Here is a 21,978-nt window from a genome sequence, read left to right as displayed (position 1 = left end):
CATCATTCGAGTATAAAATAGCTGTGCTGAAACAACCACTAGACAGTAACAGATATAAATGATCATAAACACTAAAAGAGTAAAAGGATGGTGGATTTCTACCATTGTGCTAAAACAATGAATACAGGCAAGTATTTAAAATACATGACAGCACAATGCGCACTCCTATGATGCAACCCTAACTAGATATACCTAAGTGTACCTACCATGTATGTAGGTGTGAAAGCCAAGAATCCCTCTAGGATAAAGTCAACCCCATTACCTGAAGTGAGAAACTGTGGGACCCCGTCTTGGTCTTGAGATGGACACCCTGCAAGGGATGTCAGACCACTGTGAGCTGGAGTGTCTGCGTGCAGGAGCCTCAGCGTCTCACGTCAGTGTGTCGGCATGGAAGTCCTTTCCTCCTCTGACTATCTCAGCAAGTTCTCTTCCTGGGGATCCTCATCAATAGTCATAAGCATTAGAATATTCCCGCCCATGCGCGGGATCCCGGAAACAGTATATTATATGTGCCCCACATATATATATCCATACATATATACCTATTCACTGAAAAAACCATAGGTTTCACACATGTTATAGTTAGCGGAAATTTTACTGATAAAAAACCAATGAAATTCCCCCGTTATAGTTAGTGCAGGCAACTATAACTCACGCGACCGCAATCCTCTGCTGATGCTAATACTGTATTTAGACACTTATTTGCCCATGTCTTCTTCCATACATTTTTAGCTATACATATATTACAAATATTTTTTTTTCATAAAGACACATATGTCATCAGCAGAAGATTGCGGTCGCGTGAGTTATAGTTGCCTGCACTAACTATAACGGGGGAATTTCATTGGTTTTTTATCAGTAAAATTTCCGCTAACTATAACATGTGTGAAACCTATGGTTTTTTCAGTGAATTTGCAAGGTTTTTTAAATGCTAATTCCTAACTATAACGTGTGTGAAACCTATGGTTTTTTCAGTGAATTTGTACGGTTTTTTAAATGCTAAGTTACTTAACGCCATTCGTGGCGTGCGCGCCCACTTAACGCAGTTCGTTCCGTGCGCGCACGGTGCGCTTCACGCACCGTGCGCGCACAGTGAGCACGCGGTGCGCTTCGCGCACCGCGCGCCCTCTTTACGCAGTTAGTGCCGTGCACGCACGGTAGGCATGCGGTGCGCTACGCGCACCGCGTGCCCACGTTACGCTAGTTGGGCCATGTACGCACGATGCGCTTCGCGCACCGTGTGCACATGGAGGACATATGATGCACTTCGTTTTGAAAGGTAATATTTTAATTTTTCGTATATTTTATAAGCCATGCACAAATGGTGCCCTTCGGGCACCATTTGCACACGGGGTGGAGAGAGTGTGGATAATTTTATTTTTTAATTATTTTTTTTTTTAATATTTTAGTTTATCTCAGGTGTAATAAGCCATGCACCTGAGCGTAGCGCCCCACCTATTTTGAAAAACTCGCGAGGATTCGTCGACCGGCGCCAAAGTTATTCAAAATAGAATGTTGCGGATTTCCTATGGAAACGTGGTCCTAACTATAACTACCTACTGGCGACCGCCAGTAGGTAATATGTATACACAAGCAATTGCAGCCAATAAACCCTAGAGCTGAACCATGCTGTAAGGAATTTCCATTATACATAAAAAAATAGCATTATAAACACGAGAAACAACATTATAACTTGTTTAGAAACTGTTTTAATGCTCAGAAAACAGCAGAAATTCTTATAAAACACTGAAAGCATAGGAAGCTCCCAGGCTGCATTGCAAATACCCAGTCTAAAAAGACTGAAAAGCTAACTAATAGCTGCATAGCAAAAAACTGACACCGTGCCTTTAAGGCACACCTGACCCCCACCTTCCCATCATGCCTCAGGGGTGGCAGTTAGGTCAGTTGTTCTTTCCGGCTCCTTCTGGAAGGATCCTGGCAACAGAGCTCCACTTTTCTCTGAGTTTGTCAGAAAATATTGTCTGTTTTTCAACTGTTTTTTCCCTTACTTCGACGTTTTACATCTAAGGAAGTAGGAGGCTGTCTTTTTTAGGCAGTTTTGGGCATTTTTTCTACCTTAAAATGCCATCTCTTTTCGATCCTTGCCCTGCTTGTGGCAAGAAGAAGGCCAGGACTGACTCTCATAGGGTCTGTATCCTGTGTCTACCGGAGGATCATGATTCCAAGACATGTCCTCACTGCCAGAGCCTGTCCAAGAGAACTTTGAAGGACAGAGAGCGAATTCGCATTTATGGCCTGGCACAACCATCCAGAGGGCGATCTCCGGTGAGGAAGGGCTCCAAGAGGCCTAGAGATACATCTAGAAGCAAGTCCTCTCGTCCTTCCGCCTCAGCGTCGGGACCGGCGCTGAGGAAAGATCTTCCGGTAGGTCATGTTTCAAAGAAGAGACCTTCGACAGTGGGCTCGCCGTCGAGAGCAGGTACGTCGTCGACGTCAAAGTCCAGACCGCCATCGTCAACTCGGCGGCGATCGGCGTCAAGAACCAGAGCCTCTCCGCCGTCGTCAACCCGGCGATGATCGGTGTCAAGAGACACCACCCCTCCGCCGTTGTCAACCCGGCCACGATCGGCGTCGAGGAGCAGGGAACCTCCGCCGTCGTCAACCAGGCGACGATCGGCGTCGAGGAGCAGAGAACCTCCGTCGTCGTCAACCCGGCGGCGATCGGCGTCGAGGACCAGGGAACCTCCGCCGTCGTCATCTCCACGACGATCGGCGTCGAGGAGCAGGGACCCTCCGACGTCGTCAACCAGGCGACGATCAGCGTCGAGGAGTGTCACCCCTCCGTCGTCGAGGGCACGATCCCCTCCGTCGTCGCGACTCCATCAGCGATCGACGTCGAGAGGGCAGAGTCCTCCGCCGTCGTCATCCAGGCGGCGTTCGGCGTCGAGGGTACCATCCACGTCGACGTCGAGAGTGGCAGCATCTCCGCCGGCTTCAAGACGGCGTTCGGCGTCGAGGGAGAGAGGGCCTCTGTCGTCGGCTTCACACCGCCGTTCGATGTCGAGGCGGCATTCTTCGCCCGCTGAACATGGCCGCCGGTCCACATCGAGGCGTCGTTCGACGTCGAGAAGGGGAGAGTCCCGGCGAGAAAGAAGGCGAAGCCACGGATCGACGTCAAGACCACGCTCGACGTCGAGACAGGCCTCGGACAGGTCGGTGGTCCTGGTGACGGAGTCGCCTTCGCGCCATTCCTCCTCACGCTCATCTCCACGACCGGCAATTCCACGAGAGCCTGCCAGCCAACCCCGTAGGTCTTCCCCTCAGACTCAAGGGACCATTTCTGCGGTACGACTGTCGCCCAGATGGCTGCTGCCAGCACATCATTGGCAGGACTCAGGGGCTACAAGGAGACTGCGGGACTATGTCAGTCAAGTGCATGACTCTCCGCTGCAACGGCTGGTGGAGGCTGCAGACAGAGCAAGTCCTCCCAGACCAGCACGTGAGAAGTCGCCTGAGAGCCGGCGACGCAGATCGCGCTCCCCCAGGCGGGAGGGGCGTTCAGCCGGATCACGGGCTTGTGATCGTCGCCAGGAGCGGAGATCACCATCAACGTCATCTTCCTCGTCCACCAGGTCCTCAATAAGGGACTATTCACCCACGCTATCGGGCAGCCCAGTGTCTAGGGTCTCGCCCATAGACGACATCAACACCTACCAGGAGGTGCTGCAGACGGGGGCGCAGAAGTTGGGGATTGAGATGTCAGTCCCCCAAGTCACCACGTCGGTGATTTTTGAAACACTTCACCAGAAGTCTGCCTCTCGTCCACTGCTGCCTTTGGTCCCAGGGATCATGGAACCCGTCATGGACACCTTCCTCACCCCGGCGACCGTCAAAGCGGTTCCGGCTCGTATCCTCAAAAAATATAAGCCGGCTACCTCTGATCCTGTCTTTGTGAAGATGGACCCTCCTGCGGACTCAGTAATAGTGGCGGCTGCAAGAAAGGGTCAGACGGTATCGGCGTCCTCTTCCGTTCCTCTGGATAAGGAGAGCAGAACCCAGGACTCCTGGGGGCGCAGGGCCTGCTCGTCCGCAGCGGCTTCCCTCAAGATCTCCAGCGCGGCGGCGCTGTTGGGCAGATACGATAGGGCTCTCTGGGACTCTATGGAGCGGTTCAAGTCCAAGCTCCCGAAGGAGGATCAAAAGGACTTCGAAGAAATAGTCACTGAAGGGTCTCTGGTGGCTAATCAGTCGATTAGCACGGCGGCGGATGGTGCGCTGCTCTCAGCCCATTCTTACACACACGGCGTGTGCGCCAGGAGGTTGTCCTGGTTGCGGCTGACAGGGCTCAAGCCGGATGTGCAGCAACGGATTTTAAACCTCCCGTTCTCTGGCACCTCCCTCTTTGGCACTCACACGGATGAGGAGATGGGGCGCATGAAAACTGAACTGAACACCCTCAAAGCTGTGGGGTTGGAGAAGAAAAAGGAATTCAAGCGCCGTTTTAGACCCACCCAACGCAAGGGGCCTCAACAGAGGGTTCAAACCCCTCAGTGGTCTCAGAGTAAAACCCAAGGAAAATCGCAGTTTCGAGGCGGAAAATCCGGCAGGGGCAGAGGTGGGCACCAGCAACAGTCCTCCACTACCACAAGAGGAGGAAAGTCATGAGCTGTGGCTTCCTCTACGACCGTTGCCCACTCCAGTGGGGGGAAGTGCGTCACAACATCTGGCAGAGTGGGACAGCATCACAAAAGATCGCTGGGTGCTGAATATACTGCGAAATGGATATGCGCTACGTTTTCGAGCGCATCCAAAAGACATCCCGCCGAAAAAGTCCCGTCCTCACCACTTAAAGCTGCTCCAAAAGGAGGTGAGGGCCCTTCTGCTAAAACAGGCCATAGAAAAAGTTCCTCCTTCACAAGTCGGAAAAGGAGTGTACTCCCGGTACTTCCTTGTGCCCAAAAAAGATCAAGAGCACAAGTTTCAGCCGATTCTGGACCTTCGTCTCCTAAACAAAGTCATCGTCAAGGAGAAGTTCCGTATGTTGGCGCTTCATCAAATATGTCCACATCTGCAAGTAGGGGATTGGATGTGTTCGGTGGACCTCCAAGATGCGTTCTTCCACATTTCAATTGCGAAACATCACCGCAGGTACCTGCGGTTTGTGGTCGGAAGCAAGCATTATCAGTACAAAGTCCTTCCATTCGGGCTCAAGTCGGCTCCGCGAGTCTTCACCAAATGTATGGCAGTGGTGGCGGCTTGCCTCCACAAGCAGGGTCTATTCGTCTACCCTTACTTAGATGACTGGTTGCTGAAGGCTCCATCCCAGAAGCAGGTGAAGAAAGACTTCCAGACCTGTCTGAGACAGTTGCACGCTCTCGGCCTTCACGTCAACATGGCAAAGTCCGTGCAGCAGCCCACTCAGTCCATCCACTAACTTGGCTCCATTCTGGACACAAGCGTGGGAAAAGCGTATCCTTCGGGGGAGAGACTGTCTTCAATGAAGCGGAAATGCAGGCTTATGCAGCAGTTGCAGAGGCCGTCAGCCCGGCAGGTAGTATCTCTGCTGGGATCCATGGCGTCCTGCATTTTTCTCATTCCCAACGCCAGACTGCGAATGAGACCTTTGCAGCAAGCTCTAGAGGACCAATGGGATCAGTCCACAGGCCGTTGGGGAGATCAAATCTCTCTCTCCCAGGTGGCGAAATCTTCCCTTGCATGGTGGACTCGTCAGGACAATCTGATGGTGGGAGTCCTGTTTCACCAGCCACTTCCGGTGCAATCGGTGGTGACAGATGCGTCGCTGCAAGGTTGGGGGGCCCACATGGGGTGCCTCCAAATACAGGGTCGGTGGTCTACAAAAGAGCAGGGCTACCACATAAATATGCTGGAACTCCGGGCAGTCCACCTTGCTCTAAAGGCGTTCCTCCCTGCAATCAAGGCCAAATCAGTCCTGGTGCAGACCGACAACACCACGACCATGTTCTACCTGAACAAACAGGGCGGGACTCGGTCACGCCCCCTTTCCCTGGAGGCACAGGTGATCTGGCACTGGCTGCTCGCCCGGAACCTCTCGGTAGTGGCAGTGCACCTTCCGGGGGAGTTGAATCTCAAGGCAGACACACTCAGCAGGCACTTCGAAGATCAGCCAGACTGGGTGCTACACGACGAAGTGGTGGCAGACCTGTTCCATTGTTGGGGTCGTCCAGAAACCGATCTGTTTGCAGACGATGAAAATTCAAAATGCCACGCCTTCGCGTCCAGATTCCACCGTCCAGGGACCAGGGGGAATGCTCTTTTGATGGACTGGTCAGGGACATTTGCCTACGCCTTTCCGCCCCTGCCTCTGATTCCGAAGGTGGTATCCAAGCTGCTCAGATCCGACATGAAGATTATCCTCATAGCTCCGGACTGGCCGCGCCAGTGGTGGTACCCGGACCTTCTCCATCTCTCAGTGCGGCCTCACAGGCGACTGCCTTGCAGGCCGGACCTGCTGTCCAAGATGGGCGGGAGGATTCTGCATCCCAACCTTACCTCACTGAACTTAACAGCATGGCTCCTGAGGTCCTGCAATACGGACATTTAGGTCTGCCGCCTGATTGCATGCATATTCTGAAAGAAGCGAAGCGACCCTCCACGAGAGCGTCTTATGCGTTTAAATGGAAGAGGTTCTTCATTTGGTGTAGAGAGAATCACCTTGATCCTACGAAGGGGCAGGAGGATGTCATTCTCCCTTACCTTCTGCACTTAGCGAGATCAGGCTTAAAGTATGCATCAATCAGGGTCCACTTGTCTGCCATTACAGCGTACAGGAGGTCTCCCAATCAACCTTCCTTTTTCCAGATGCAGGTGGTCAAGGACTTCTTACAGGGGTTGAAGAAAGTTTACCCCCCTGTTCGAAACCCTTCTCCTCCGTGGGAGTTGAACTTAGTGTTGTCCAAATTGATGGGCCCACCTTTTGAGCCAATCCACAGAGCTTCCTTGCAGCATCTGTCTTGGAAGGCCGCTTTTCTGGTAGCCATTACATCGGCACGCAGAGTAAGCGAAATCCAGGCGCTGTGTACTAAAGAGCCGTACACAGTTTTTCACCAGCACAAAGTGGTCTTGAGGGCACATCCATCTTTTCTCCCTAAGGTAGTGTCTGATTTTCAAATTAATCAGTCCATTTCTCTTCCATCCTTCTTCCCGAATCCAGCGACCCCGGCTGAGCGGTCGCTTCACTCCTTAGACCTCAAGAGGGTACTTAAATTCTACCTGGAAAGTACCAAAGGCATTAGGAAGACGGATCAACTATTTGTCAACTATGGCGCCATGAGAACAGGCTTCCCAGCAGCTAAGAGATCCATTTCCAGATGGATTGTTTCCTGCATTACCCTAGCCTATCAGCTGGCGAAAAGGCCCTTACCTTTGGTCCCTAAGGCTCATTCTACTAGGGGGAAAGCGGCCACAGTAGCTTTCTTGCATGACGTTCCAATGGCAGAGATTTGCAAGGCGGCCACCTGGAAATCGGTTCACACCTTTACCAGGCACTACTGCCTAGAATCCGATTCCAGGGCGGATGCCCAAGTAGGCCAAGCCTCCTTGAGGAACCTTTTTGGGTAGCTGGGTCTATCTAAGCATACTGTTCCTTCTCTGTTTCTTTCCTTTGCCCGCAGGGGGATGAGGTGAGGCTTGCTATTCTATTCTAATGCTCATGACTATTGATGAGGATCCCCTGGAAGAGAAGGATTAGTTACTTACCTGTAAATCTGGTTCTCTTCCAGGGGTATCCTCATCAAAGTCATAAGCAACCCTCCCGCCTCCCCGGGCAAAGGTGTGCTATCTTTTTCAGAGGTTATTATTTCTTTGTGCCATGACTTTTCAGTCTCCGCAAAGAACAACTGACCTAACTGCCACCCCTGAGGCATGATGGGAAGGTGGGGGTCAGGTGTGCCTTAAAGGCACGGTGTCAGTTTTTTGCTATGCAGCTATTAGTTAGCTTTTCAGTCTTTTTAGACTGGGTATTTGCAATGCAGCCTGGGAGCTTCCTATGCTTTCAGTGTTTTATAAGAATTTCTGCTGTTTTCTGAGCATTAAAACAGTTTCTAAACAAGTTATAATGTTGTTTCTCGTGTTTATAATGCTATTTTTTTTATGTATAGTGGAAATTCCTTACAGCATGGTTCAGCTCTAGGGTTTATTGGCTGCAATTGCTTGTGTATACATATAGGTATATATGTATGGATATATATATGTGGGGCACATATAATATACTGTGTCCGGGATCCCGCGCATGGGCGGGAATATTCTAATGCTTATGACTTTGATGAGGATACCCCTGGAAGAGAACTAGGATTACAGGTAAGTAACTAATCCATATGGTGTCTATATACCCATAGCGGTACCCCAAGGGGATATACCTTGCTGTGTCATGTCGGACTAGGATGAAGGAAGGAATGGTCTTCTTTTGTCCTGGTCTTCTTTGGTCCAATAATTCTGAGTTTCAGGTCTCGCCGAGCCACCGAATTACTGAATTTAGGGGCATTATAAGCAGAGAAGGGTAGTAGCTAATGGGCTATTTACCTTTTAGGTTGTCTACACTCTCTAGTGACAACTTCCTGTGGGAAGAGGCACTACCCTAGCCTTGATTGGAGGTTTACCACCATCTCATGATGATGGAATTTCAGGAGAGGGGTTCACCTCACCTGCCAAGCCCTAGGGGTGGTGCAGGTTGAGGTGGGATCCCTCCTCCTCATCTAACTAAGTTTCCCACCTTCTCATGCCTTAGGGTAATGGCCTGCAGTAGGGGTGACTTACCTATATCTTATGCAGGGAATGGGTGGATTGGCACATAGGGCTGTGGGCCATGTTGACTCTTTGGATTTTCCTGCACTAAGACATGCAGCCAAACAGCCTGCTATGGCAGAGTGTATAGCCTTGCTGAGGGGCCCTGGGGTGGCACATCCATCCAGTGCTACAGCCCCAAAGGACCCTCTTTAGTACCCATGCCCTTGGTACCAGGGGTACCATTTACTAAAGACTTACAGGGTAGCTGAAGTTGAGCCAATCGTGGTACAGTGTTTTGGAAAAGAGATCTAGCACTGGGGACCTGGTTAGCGGGGACCTGGTTAGCAGGGACCTAGTGCACTAACAGTTCAAAATCATACCAGACATCAGGAAAAATGTGAGGGCTAACCATGCAAAAAAGAGGCACCTTCCTACACTTGGCACGAGCATTCAGGCTTATCTCAGAGGCAATATGTAAAGCACTTGTACAGACACACAAAGAGCAACACAGTGAAAACAGAACAAAAGGACACCACACCAGTTTAGAAAAATAGCCAATACTTATCTGAATAAAACAAGACCACAACAACAAAAATGCAACATAAACAAGTAAAGATATCACTTTTAAAAGGTCCAAAATAGCTCAGTCCATAGAAAACTATGGAATCCTCACTTTTATTCCAAAGTACCTGGGATGTGTCAAAATCAAATAAGAACAAAAATGTAGGGGAGATGAGGCCCCGGAAAAGCAAAGCAATTCCTTACTCACAGAGGAGGAGATGCGGAATTCCCTACTGCCAGGGGAGGTGATGCGTTGATTCCTTACTGCAGCGCAGGGGAGGTGATGAGTCAATTCCTTACTGACAGGGGAGGTGATGCGTTGATTCTTTACTGCGAGGGGAGGTGATGCATTGATTTCCAGATGAGCAGCCTTGGTTCCTTACTGCTGGGCTACGTCGATGAAGTACTTGGCGCACAGGTGCAATGCGTCGAAAATCTGGACACGCCGGGTCACTGTGGTGGCGGCAAAACAGGTATTGCATTGATTTTCCAGCCGCAAACAGGAAATGCATCGAGGGCTCAGGGCTCTGGCAATCTTTCGGCCACATGGCAGGCGCTGCGTCAATTCTTCGTCCGCACTTCGGTGATGCATTTGTTTTTCAACTGCACTGCATTGCTGCTGCAGGAAAAACAGGTGCTGAAGGTCGATGCATGGATTTTATTCAATCCTTTGCAGCAAATCCACCTCCGAGGGCCCACATCTAGAGTTGGCACCACTTGGCAAGTCAGAACTCATAGCAGAGGGGGCGTGGCCAGGCGTGCGTCTACGATGACTGCTCAATTCTAAGCTCTGCAGTCCTTGCTGTGCAGAAGGCGAACGGAATGCCCACCCTGTAAAAAAAAAAGCATATATAGGCAGCAGAATATTCCGGGACCTTGGAGGTGTGACTGGAATCCTTCGAACATCTCCAGAACCAGTGTTTCCCCAGTTTGAAATCGTCAATTCAATATGGCAGCATCGGACTGTAGCTCTGAATCAGAAAGTTTCAATATTGCTCTTAGACCCCGTTAAGATGTTATGACTGGCCTCATTTTCGACCCCAATATGATTCTATAAGCAGCAGTAAAAACTAATATTTTTATGAAACCCTAATGCTACGTGTGTGATAAACAATCTGTCAACCCTGGCTCGCAGCTCTTCAGCGCAATAAAATGGTGACCTGGTAACTGCTCCTCAATGCGAACTTACGCATTTACCACTCCTGTTTTTACCAATGCACACAGTGTGACATGGGGAGTCCCAGGAGAGTAGGTGCCTTCGACTTGGAGTGTGCGCCTTGTCCTATAAATCTCCACTTGTTGGGACACTCGCATCAGCTACTGAACCTGAGGCATGGTGCTCTACAGCCTGTTAGACATGTGTCTGGGCCCACCTGCTAGGCCTGATGTTGGAGGCCGGTAAATGAATCTAGAGTGAATAGAAGAGCACTCACCCACCACTACTGGCAGGAAGTCAGTGAAAGTAATATTGCGGTCTTGCACGTGTTCTAGAGAAGCTTACAGCAATCACATACATGATATTTACAGCTCCTTGTGTGATTGAGTTAATCACAGATGCCACCTAAAAGCATGATAAGTCTTCATTTACCTGTTCCCTATATACCTGGAGCAATAATTAGACCTCTGCATGGGTCTAACTCAGGTCTACCACTGCAGTTTTTTCTGTGGTGTGATGCTGACTGTTTTGACCAGTAGTAGATCTCATCAACTTTACCTTCTACCTAGATGTCTGTTTTTTGGCTATGCACAAGGTAATCTGTGCACTGCTATCAGCTTCCAGTCCCAAGTACACTGTGAAGGATCTGCAGCTGTGACCAGTGGCATCACTAGGGAGATGCGGGGGGTGCGGACCGCACCGGGTGACACCAGCACATGTGGTGACACCAATCTTGTTACGCTGTGTTGGCTGCTGGCCAATCTTTGCAGCCTCGCCTCTGCCATGAAATGGGCTCTCCAGTCCTTACAGTATCACCTTCTGGGTCACTCCAATGTGAACTTCCTCTCCCGCGCTCTGGTGGACTCATGGCCTAATCGGCCAAGCCTGGTAGGGGAGTACTGTAAGGACAAGGCCTTGGGGGCCTGTGGTGGGAGCCCCAGGGGCACCAAGGAGTCCTGCTTCCTGGTCTCTTCCTCTGTTGCCGATGTAATACTTCCGGTGCAAGGGGGGAGGAGGGACTTTATATTCCGATGGCGTGGAACTGCGGAGGGGAACTCGGATGTAAGGAGGTGAAAGCAGAGGAGGACAACTCGAAGGAGGACACGGTAGCGGATGCTACGGAGGAGAAAGCGGTGGGAGAACAACCAGCGCGACGAGAGGCCGGCGGATCCAGAAGGGACACCCTGACCGAGGACGTGGACGAACGGGAGGTTTGCAGGAGCCAGGATGACCACCGGGAAGGCGTGCCGTACGAGGCGGCCTTGGCTCTGTCACAGAGGAGGTCCATGGGGTAAGTCGTGAGGGGGGGACACCATGAGTTACCCGCACTGGGTGACACCAACCCTAGTGAAGCCCCTGGCTGTGACTACACACTGAGCACTTCTGGCAGCATATGCCCTGAGGGGACCCATCAGAGGAAGATATTACTTATCTAATAAGACACTTATGACACTGGAAATGCACTTGTGATCATCACTGTTGCAAATCGTATGAAGTATGAAATATGAAATCACTCTGAACTCACTCAGTCAGAAGTCAGTGCAATCAGTATCAAGTATCCTTATTTCAACGCTACTCGCTGTGCAGTGTCCAACTTCTGCATAACAGGTCCTAGAGGTCAAACAAGTTTGCTCTTGGGTTGCATTTAATAACTCAGTTGGTCACCTCGGAAGATATTATTCCTAAACAAGAACTGTCAGTTTCACTAGCACAAAATGGCAGATGGCAAAGATGGGACAAGAAAGTCAGTGATACTAAGGCAAACCTGAAGCACTCAAAACAGTCACCACCTATCCTGGGTCACCAGTTAAAGGCAGTCCAGATCCTGATTCTACCCTAGAGGCTATCCTTCTCACACTCAATACCATACATGATATAGCTCAGGGCACAAAAACTAACACAGATCTCCTTCAAGTTGAAGTGATGGGGATTTGCAAAGATTTAACGATAAAATTGTCAAATACTGAAACAAGAATAAGCGCAGTGGAAGATTTCACCAATATCCAAGCTACACATCAGAATTTGGAGTGGACTATCTCATCACTAAGGAGAGACCTCACGGAACGGTAAGACCCCAACAGGATAAGCAATCTTCACATCTTTGGTATGCCCGAAGGTATCAAAAACTCTGCATCCTCGGTCACTGATTTCTTAATAATTCATATCCCAGAGGTACTCCAGATGTCTTCAGTAAGGACTTTGAGATTGAAAGAGCCCACAAGGTTTCAGCCTTGAAAACCAGGAAAATGTTGACTCCAAGACCTTTGATCTTTCAACCCCCTACACTATCAACACAAGGAGCAAATCTTGAAACATCTGAGGAAGGTTCGGATGATTCAGTGGCAAGATCACAAAATCTCCATCTTGCAGGACTATGCTAGAGAGACTGTAATTCAACGTAAAGGATTCCTAAACTTACGGAAAAGTCTTATTGAAATGGAAATTCCTTATTCTTCTTCAGATCCCAAGAAATTCCTAATAGCCATCAGAGGACAACGTTTTTTGCAGAACCATCAGACTTGCCAGCATTCCTGGATAACCAATCCTGATCTCAGATGGAATAGGACTCTCATCCTGGTACTTCCACCCTCCATCACCATACCTGATCTGCTGGGTGCTGCTCACCTGCTGAAACTGTATTCGTGAATATATACTTTACTTGTCATGTGGTTGTCATTCTTTTTGTTTTCTTGTATGTCCTTCAAGACTCATGTTGATTGTGTTCTGCCCTAGGTCACATGCTGTTTGATCTCTATTTTCAGTTACAGGTTTTTGCCAGACACAAATACTGCCTTTTATGGCCTATTGTTCCATATGTCACCATATATCATAGTTGAGCTGCACATTGATATAGATAAAGCCTGACCCCATTTCAGAAGTCATAAGAGACCATCTTACTTGTAAACATGTATCCACCTTCATTTCCATCACCCAGTCAAGCCGGGGGAGGAAGCTACAAGAATGGTTGTTTTACCATAAGAAATTAACCTGTTCCCTCTTCAGATTTCTTATGGTTGTATGACGTTACAACGTATTCCGTTGCAACACATGCCTTTTCCACGCATGCATTACAATGCGAATGCCATTACCACGCTTACCCTTTACCACGAAAATGCATTTACCACACATGCCTTTACAAAGATTTGTGTGGTAAAACTATGCATGATAATGGCTTTTTCATTTTAAATCTTTTCTCCGCGAGACTGGGTTATCAATGTGTGCAAACCAAGGAATAATAACATAAAAAAAAGAAGTCACCGATCGATTTTGCATCTTTTGGTGAAGTAGGGGCTAGATGACAAGACTACGCCACTATAAATCTTCACTTAAATACATTCTGTAGATCAAAGAAAACTGCGAGTAATATAATTTTGATATACGGGCTTAGCGGGTCTCTTACCGTTACAACAAGCAGTCGGCTGCATCTTTCTTGTGACGGCAGTATTCGGAGACCCTGCGCGCCCAGTCAGCTGTGACGTATTACTGAAATGCGCATGACCAGCGTATGCAATTCTGCATGTAACGTCATTGCGCGGTGTTACGTACCCCCACAAGCCCCCTTTTTTAACCCATGCTTTTTTTTGGGGGGGACACTCACAAGCCCCCCTTTTTTTTTTTTTTTTACCTTTTACACACATGCTTTTTTTGGGGGGGAGACCCCCCCAAGCCCACTTTTGTTTTTACCTTTTACACACATGCCTTTACTACGTATCTCGTAGTAAAGGAATGCATGGTAAAGGCTATTCATGGTAACCACGCATGCGTTGCAAAGCATGCGTGGTAAAGTGTATGCGTGGAAACAGCTATATTGTAGTGTATGTTTCCCATTTCTTACTCATGCAGCTCCTGTAATAACCAATAATATGCAATTATCTATCACAGCTTATGCGATAGACTGTCTGTGTCTCGAACGATGCTTATATTTTTCTACGGTATCACCTTTATCCTTGGCCTACCCATGCTTATTACATCTACTCAACTACACTAATTTAGTTATCTCTCCTACACTAATTTAGTTATTTTCAGTTCCCCACAGGCATTCCTCACTGCTGTAGGACTACTGTACTGTAATAGGTTATACCAACTTTTGAATAGACCTTAAGGTATGGTATTTAGAGACACCTGCACTCTGTTCGCAAGTTGGACAGTTGATCACAACTTCCTCCTTACCTAGGAAATAGACAGACCCTATAGCTCCACTGGCTAGGTAATTTCCCTCTATTCAACTTACCTCAACTGAAACACACAGAGCTGTCGCAAAGGATGACTACAGCTGTGGGCTACATGAACACAGGCCAGAACTATGCCTAATGTCTATCCTAGGAAAAGACACACAATTGGTGAAACCCTGAAACCAGTCCAGGAAGGACCTGGCCTGGCAGTTTGGGCTGGACTGTTCCCATTGGGAACAGGGTCAAGACTGATTTGCATATGGCTGGGTCCAAACTGGAATGGCATGGTGAGCAAAAAAACGATGGATTTAGGCCCAGATCTCTGTACTGGGGTGAATGTATGATACTGTTCTGCATTCTGTCCATCAATAGTTATTTTTGCATTTGTCACCCCGAGTGGGACGGGTATGCTCAAACGTGAGTCCCGTGCTCTCCATGACACTGGAATCAAGCTATCCTGGCTGAAGAGGGGTGAAACCCCCAAACCGGTCCTAGGATGCTTGTTTACAGTCCAGGAAGGACCTGGCCTGGCAAGGGAAGATCTGCACACCCTAATTTGCTCTGTCCAAGGTACTGCAGGGCAACATTATGTTGCATCTGCAGCACGATAAGGCAAGCACAGTTAACTTCTCCAGTCCAATTGACTGAGTTACAGCTGCTCACCAACCTACAAATTGCTCTGCAATTAACAACAGCGAATGATAAAATACGCATATTGAAGGTTCAAACGGCGAAGCAATTAATACCTCATTCTTCACAACGCAAGAATGGGAACAGTTAGTAGCCTCATACACCCCTGATCCCCAGCAGAAGGACTAAAACAACACAAATCAAAACACAAGTAATGAAGAGAAACAAATTGGCGCAGAAAAACTATGGACATCTCTTGAAACTACAATGCAACTTCCAAAAGCAATGTAGTCCCATTCTGATAAAATTAATATCCCATTACTATCCTTAACTTCCTGGCTATGCATTTCTCATAAATTGACACCAAACGATAGGACATGAATAACTTGTTCAAAAGGGCACAGGCATAAACACAAATAACATAATCGCATTGCATATGCGTTGCTATAGTTGACAAACTTTCAACCCTTCCAGCCGAAATGGGAGATCTCTTATCGGATATAAAGAAGGTGATGAATACGGCAATGAAAGCAGACCAAGACAGCCAAGGGAAGGGCTCCACAGAGGGAACACCTATCATCACAGAGGGAACAATTCACTCCGGCCCCATGAAGGGACCTACAAAAGAGTCCCCCGAAACTACATAGGCACTGGCCCATGCCAACTCGGGATGACAAATACAACCAAATGACAGTAGAACACACCAGCGAAAAGGATCAAGCGGAGAGGGCCAGCGTAGAAGGGATATTAGGGCATATCTAATACCTAGATTCCAAAGGTCATCTACTGCAATCTGTGAGACAGCAATCAACCAGAGCAGGTCCATGCTTGCCAGAGCAGCCTGATGATGCAGGAAAAGGGGAAAAAAATAGAAACAGAGGAGGAAGGCAAGAAAGAGGAAGATGGGATATTGGTGTCAAGACAACTCCAACAAACATAAATAAAGTCACTCAGAGTGGACAATGGAGTTGGCATCAATAAGCAACAACTAATAGTGTTAAATGTATACTTCCACCCATCCGACAAAATCAATGAAGTTAAACTCTTGCGATTCAAAAGAACAAGACTGCTATCAGAAGAATCAACATCTAATTTCATGGTAACAGGTGATTTTAATATGCATCTAATGGGGCCCCGAGAAAGGGACAAATTACTGGATAAACTATTTTTGTCATGGCACATCCTCCACCACGAAGAATGTAACTGGCGAAAGCAATCTAGGCTAGCTAAGAAATGTATAAGGGACATGGAACAACTGAGATTCTGTGCACAAAACAGGTGTCTCTTGGGAGACCACCCTCCGGCGGCGACACTTCACAATGCATCAGTCAGCACGTTAATAGATTACACCTCTGTACCTTATCTCGGATTAGCAAAGTCGCAGAGTTTCAGATAGGTACATCAGATCAAAGTGACCACGTACCTCAAGAAATCACAATGACCCTACAAGATACAACACTAACTCAGCCAGTGGAAGGCCCTAGCTATATTCATACAGTCAATCACAGAAGGATAAAATGCAAAACTCGCCAACCAGAAAAATTGCCGTCCTTGGCAAAGACACTTTGGGACGAATCCTAGGGCTCAGATTCAAACATGCTAACATGCTGGAAACTTTTGATCAAAATGTTAGGAGAAATGCACTCAGAAAGGGGAGGGCTTTGCTCATCATTAAGAGAAACTCTCAAAAAATGGATTTCTCCTCTACCGTCAAATAAGCCAATCAACAACCTTCCCACTTTGCAAAACTCAAGAAAGCAATAAACTCTAACATTACAAAGGCTCAGGTGAATCCTCCCAGACCCTATCATCCAGAAGGCGCTAATGCAACTAAAACTAAACAAGAAAAAGATAATCTGGCAAGAAAAAGGTAAGCGAAGGAGAAATTGTGGGCTAAGGTGTTATACGACTCAAAATCCAAGAACGGCGCAAGATTCTGGTGGACGATACGCAGCTTTCAGAACCGAAGTGCGCACGGGTTGACAATTAACATTTAATGGAAGAAGCATGGGCATTCTACCTATGGCATCACTTTAACACAGAATCTGAAGGACTCCGAATTGGAAAGCCCGGACCCAGTTAGATATCTGGGGATAAATCGCCTGACCAAAACAAACAATTGGCAATTGCCTCTTTCGAGTTGACGGCCAAACAGATTAGAAACAGGATAGAAAAAGGCAGGCTGGAGTGTGCGCTGGGCTCTAACGGGATCCCTCCGATCCTGTATAGAAAAGACACAGCCTACTAGGCAGCAGTATTCATACCACTTTTTGAACAGATCTTGGGAGCAAAATGAACACCGGCTTCTTGGAGGGGGTCCATCATATCCTCAGTATACAAGAGAGGCAATAAGTATGAAGCAAAAAGTTACAAGTTGGTGGCATTAGTAGATACAGGTGGTAAATCTGTCATACCCCTTAACCAGGCGGGATTCTGCAAGGGCATGGGAACTACTTTGAACATACTTGCCCTCTTCCTTCTAATAGATGCTCTAAAAGCTGCGAATCTGTCACTCGTCATGTGTTTCATCGACTACTCATCGCCCTTCGATAACATAGATAGAGTGAAGCTGTGGGCTAAACTCACCAAAAGAAATATACCATCTGCTCTCTTGAATCAGCGGATCCTTTTACATACCGACTCCTGGGTCCAAGTGAAGCTTGGAGTTGGTGACTGCCTGTCCAGAAAAATACCAAATACAAAGGGGCTGAAACAAGGGTGTGTGCTGGCCCTGACTTTGTTCAACCTCTTCATGGCAGACTTATCTACAGAGTTGGACAATTGCAACTCACACGCCCCAAGGATTGGCAGATTTGCCCTCTCCAATCTACTCTACGCTGACGACCTTGTACTAATCAGTTGAACTCCGATTGGTCTCCAACATCTACTAGACACCACCCAAACTTCTCTGCTAATAATGGTCTAAGCACCAACTTAGAAAAGTCTAAAGTGATGCGATCAAACCAAAAAAAGTATACATCTAGTTATCGCTGGTATGTGGCAGGTCAGTCATTAGAAGTAGTCAAAGAATACAAATAACTGGGTGTCATAATAGGCAAAAAAGACACATTTACAGCACAAAAAGAGGAAATCAAGAGAAGAGGAGACTCAATGGTGGTAGCATTAAAAAAAATCAAACACAAAAATGTCAACCCAAGCCTTATGCCACTGCTCCAGATGTTGCAAGCAAAGCTCATCCCAACCATCACTTATGGGAGCGAGTGTCTGAGGGGAAGGGATGATGGCAATCTGGATAGCATAGTTTCTAGAGCAGTAAGAATGATATTCAATACACCTAAATATACTTTGCCAGCCCAAATGAGATTGGAATTTGGCATGCAGATGCAGGAAATCACCTGCAAAGGCGCCTAGGTCAAATTCTGGCATTAAATCAAAAGTGCTGAGTGTGGGTCGCTTAATGCACATTTATGGAAGGAACTACAGTCAACAAAAGAAAGTGCATCCATGACCTACTTGCTAGCCTCGATAGACCGACTGGGCCTAGGGGAACTTTGGGAGGCCTCAAGGATTCATAATAGCTTCAAACATCTTGTTAGTAAGATAGTGAAAATGGTCTCCTTAGTGGAAGACAAGGCAGCGTTAAAAGGAAGGACACACTAATAGTTCGTCTTGCAGAGCTACATTAATCTCTCCTTTCAACCTTACTTGGAGAAGGATTTACAAAGGCAATAAAGGAAAAACATCTTCAATATCGACTAGGTATTCTACCGACCCTGCCGCACCTGCCACCTTGGAAATGACTACAGACATCTACTAACTGCCACCTATGTGGGAAAGCAAAAGAGGACGTGCTTCATCTATTGTGCATCTGTGCAAAGTTACAAAATGAACGCCGACTGCTACTAAAACACATTTTTAAGATCATGGGGATGAGAACATGCCAGCAGGCAGTAAAAGTATGTTTTGAAGGTGGAGAAGTTCAGTTGATCTGCATTTTTGTGCGATTCATGGATACAGTGGGGGAAAAAAGTTTAATGACTAGCAACTAACGAGCTAATATCTTTCTGCAATGCAACTAAAGGTTCTCCGCAGAGATGCTGCGTTGACAACGACTAGCAACTGAGCGGAATGATCCAACCTCCTTACCAAGCTGCATAACTCTTCTGCTCATTTCCCCCATCCCATAGCTGATATACGTCCCTCTCTCAGCAATTGGGAACCATGAGTTTTCTATCTTCACTTTTATGCTCTGGCCAACTCACTCTGAGACTCATAAATATTCATCAGGATCTGGAGCTAGAGGCCAACTGAACTCTGGTCACAAGTAAATATCACCTTGGTTGTCTAGAGAACTATTTTTCACATTGCCTGCTCTTTATAACGTACGTTGACCATTGACTTATACATTACTTCTACATTACCGCATTGTGGGAACTTTTATTCATCTCCTTTTCTTTTTTAAACAATTTTTCATCACAACAAAATACTTTTATAACAACTATTTCACAGGGTGCACTTTCAGCATAATCTCTGGTATAAAAATCAAATTGTAACATTTGGGGGCCGATCCCAATCCTGGAAAAAGGCTGTACGAATCGTCGTACGGAGCGTTTTCTCCGTACGACTCGTACCCGGTAAACTTTCCATACAACCTAGGAAGTACGATTCGTTCAGAAAGCCTATTTCTGTATGAATCGTACAAAAGACCGTACGGGTAAAAAAAAACAACGAATCTGACCCGGAACAGCCTGTATGCGACGTCCGGACGTATTTAAGCAGCGGTTTCCGACCCAGCAAGTACGATTTGTCCCTATGGCACTCCGTACGGCTCTTTTCTTACGGGAGCCAAAAAGAGCCATAAAAGCAGAGTCCCCAGGGGTACGAGTCGTACAGGCATACACCCTGTGCATTGTGTATGTACGGTGCATACCAACAGTGCGTATGTATGGTGCGTACCCCAACAGTGTGCATGTATGGTGCGTACCCCAACAGTGCATATGTATGGGGCATACCCCAACAGTGCATATGTACGGTGCATACATACGCGATGTTGTTGTAAGGTGCGTACATACGCGATGTTGGGGTACGCACCATACCTATGCACTGTTGGGGTACCCTCCATACATACGCACTGTTGCGGTACGCACCATACATACGCACTGTTGGTACGCACCGTACATACACAACGCACGGGGGTGTATGTCTGTACGACTCGTACCCCTGTACGACTCGCACCCCGGGAACAACTTTTCCCGGGATACGAGTCGTACAAAGTTCGCTTTGTAGCGGGTAAAGGCATTCCCTGTGTACGGGACGTTTTCCGTACGGAAAAGTGTCCTGGTCCGTCTCGTACAACTTTTCCCGATTCGATTTGTACGGATCGGGCCGATCCGCATGTATTTTTCCCGTACAAATAGTACTTCACGGGTCGGACGGGACTTGTACGATTCGTGTGGAAAAAATTACGGATACGAGTCGTACGGGAAAAAAAATACAGGATCGGAATCGGCCCCTTGGTCTTCATTTTAGAGCAGTTAAGACACTACTGCGTGTGTTTTATGTAATCACGTAAACAAAGTTATCTTTCACACGCAAGCCCTTTGCCCACTGTCTGGGAGCAATCCACATCTGACCGCAGGGGAGCCATGAACAGTCAGAGGACACTAGATACTGGAAAAAAAGGGCCTTCTGGCATAGGCAGGAAAATGCCAACTTTCTAAAAGTGTCATTACCGAATTAGCAATATACAATCTGAGCTGACAATTAAGTTTGATTTTAAATTACTGCTAAAATGAGTCCTTTAATCGCCAGTCCCATCACTCCTGCAAGGCCCCTCTATCTGGAGGGATGTTGACTTGCCCCACGGGTGGTCCCGTGCCAGACATCTGCTGAAGCCTGCAAAAGTTAATGTATGAATGCTATGTCTCCATGCTGCAGTTGATGACACTGTGATGTCCCATAATCAATGTGACCTTAAGTGTATGTTTTACTGAAAAATCGTAATAAAAGTTTTTTTTTAAATGAATCCTTTTTTCTTGCTGCTCCTTAACAGACGTTAAGCATTATAAATTGTTATAATATAACCCAATTTTTCCTATGGGATCTTCAGCCTTGCCTCGTGGAAAAAGGTATTTTGAGGTTATTCACTGCCAGGACCTGTAAGTAATATACATGCCCTACTTTTTAAATGTCATGCAACATGCCCTACGGGAATTCAGGTACTACCTTAAAAATGACTTATATGTATTAAAAAGGAAGGTTTAGGCCTGGGAAAAGACTTTTAACCAGGTCAAAATGGCAGTTTAAAATTGCTCACCCATGCAGTAATGGCAGGCCTGGAGCACTGTTTTACAGTGCTACTTTAGTGGGTGTGTGTTAGAAAAGAGTTGTTAGTTGAGGGCGGTGAAACCCTACTCAAGCAACAGCCACAATCCTTATCAGAGTGAACTACAATATTTCCATAAATTAACCTGTACTTACCCTCTGGTACTTGTCACAATAGAAGTCAGGCCTAATTTAGAGGCAATGTGAAAAGTATTTATGCAGCACTTAAACTATAATAAAGTTAAAATACAACAGGAGAAAAAACTCACACCAAATTTAGAAAAATAGAGGAAATTGTAATGAATTATTTGACACCAAAATGACATAAATCTAATCAGTTGAACCGGAGTCATGAATTTCTAAGCTTTAAAGTGTAAAATAGTGTTTAAAAGATCAAAGTGGACATCTAGGCACACGAGACCTGGCAAAGTCAAAAGTAATGGCCTTCCA

Source organism: Triturus cristatus, chromosome 3_2 (assembly GCF_964204655.1).
Source record: "Triturus cristatus chromosome 3_2, aTriCri1.1, whole genome shotgun sequence".
NCBI lineage: Eukaryota > Metazoa > Chordata > Amphibia > Caudata > Salamandridae > Triturus > Triturus cristatus.
This window is presented reverse-complemented; position numbering follows the sequence as displayed.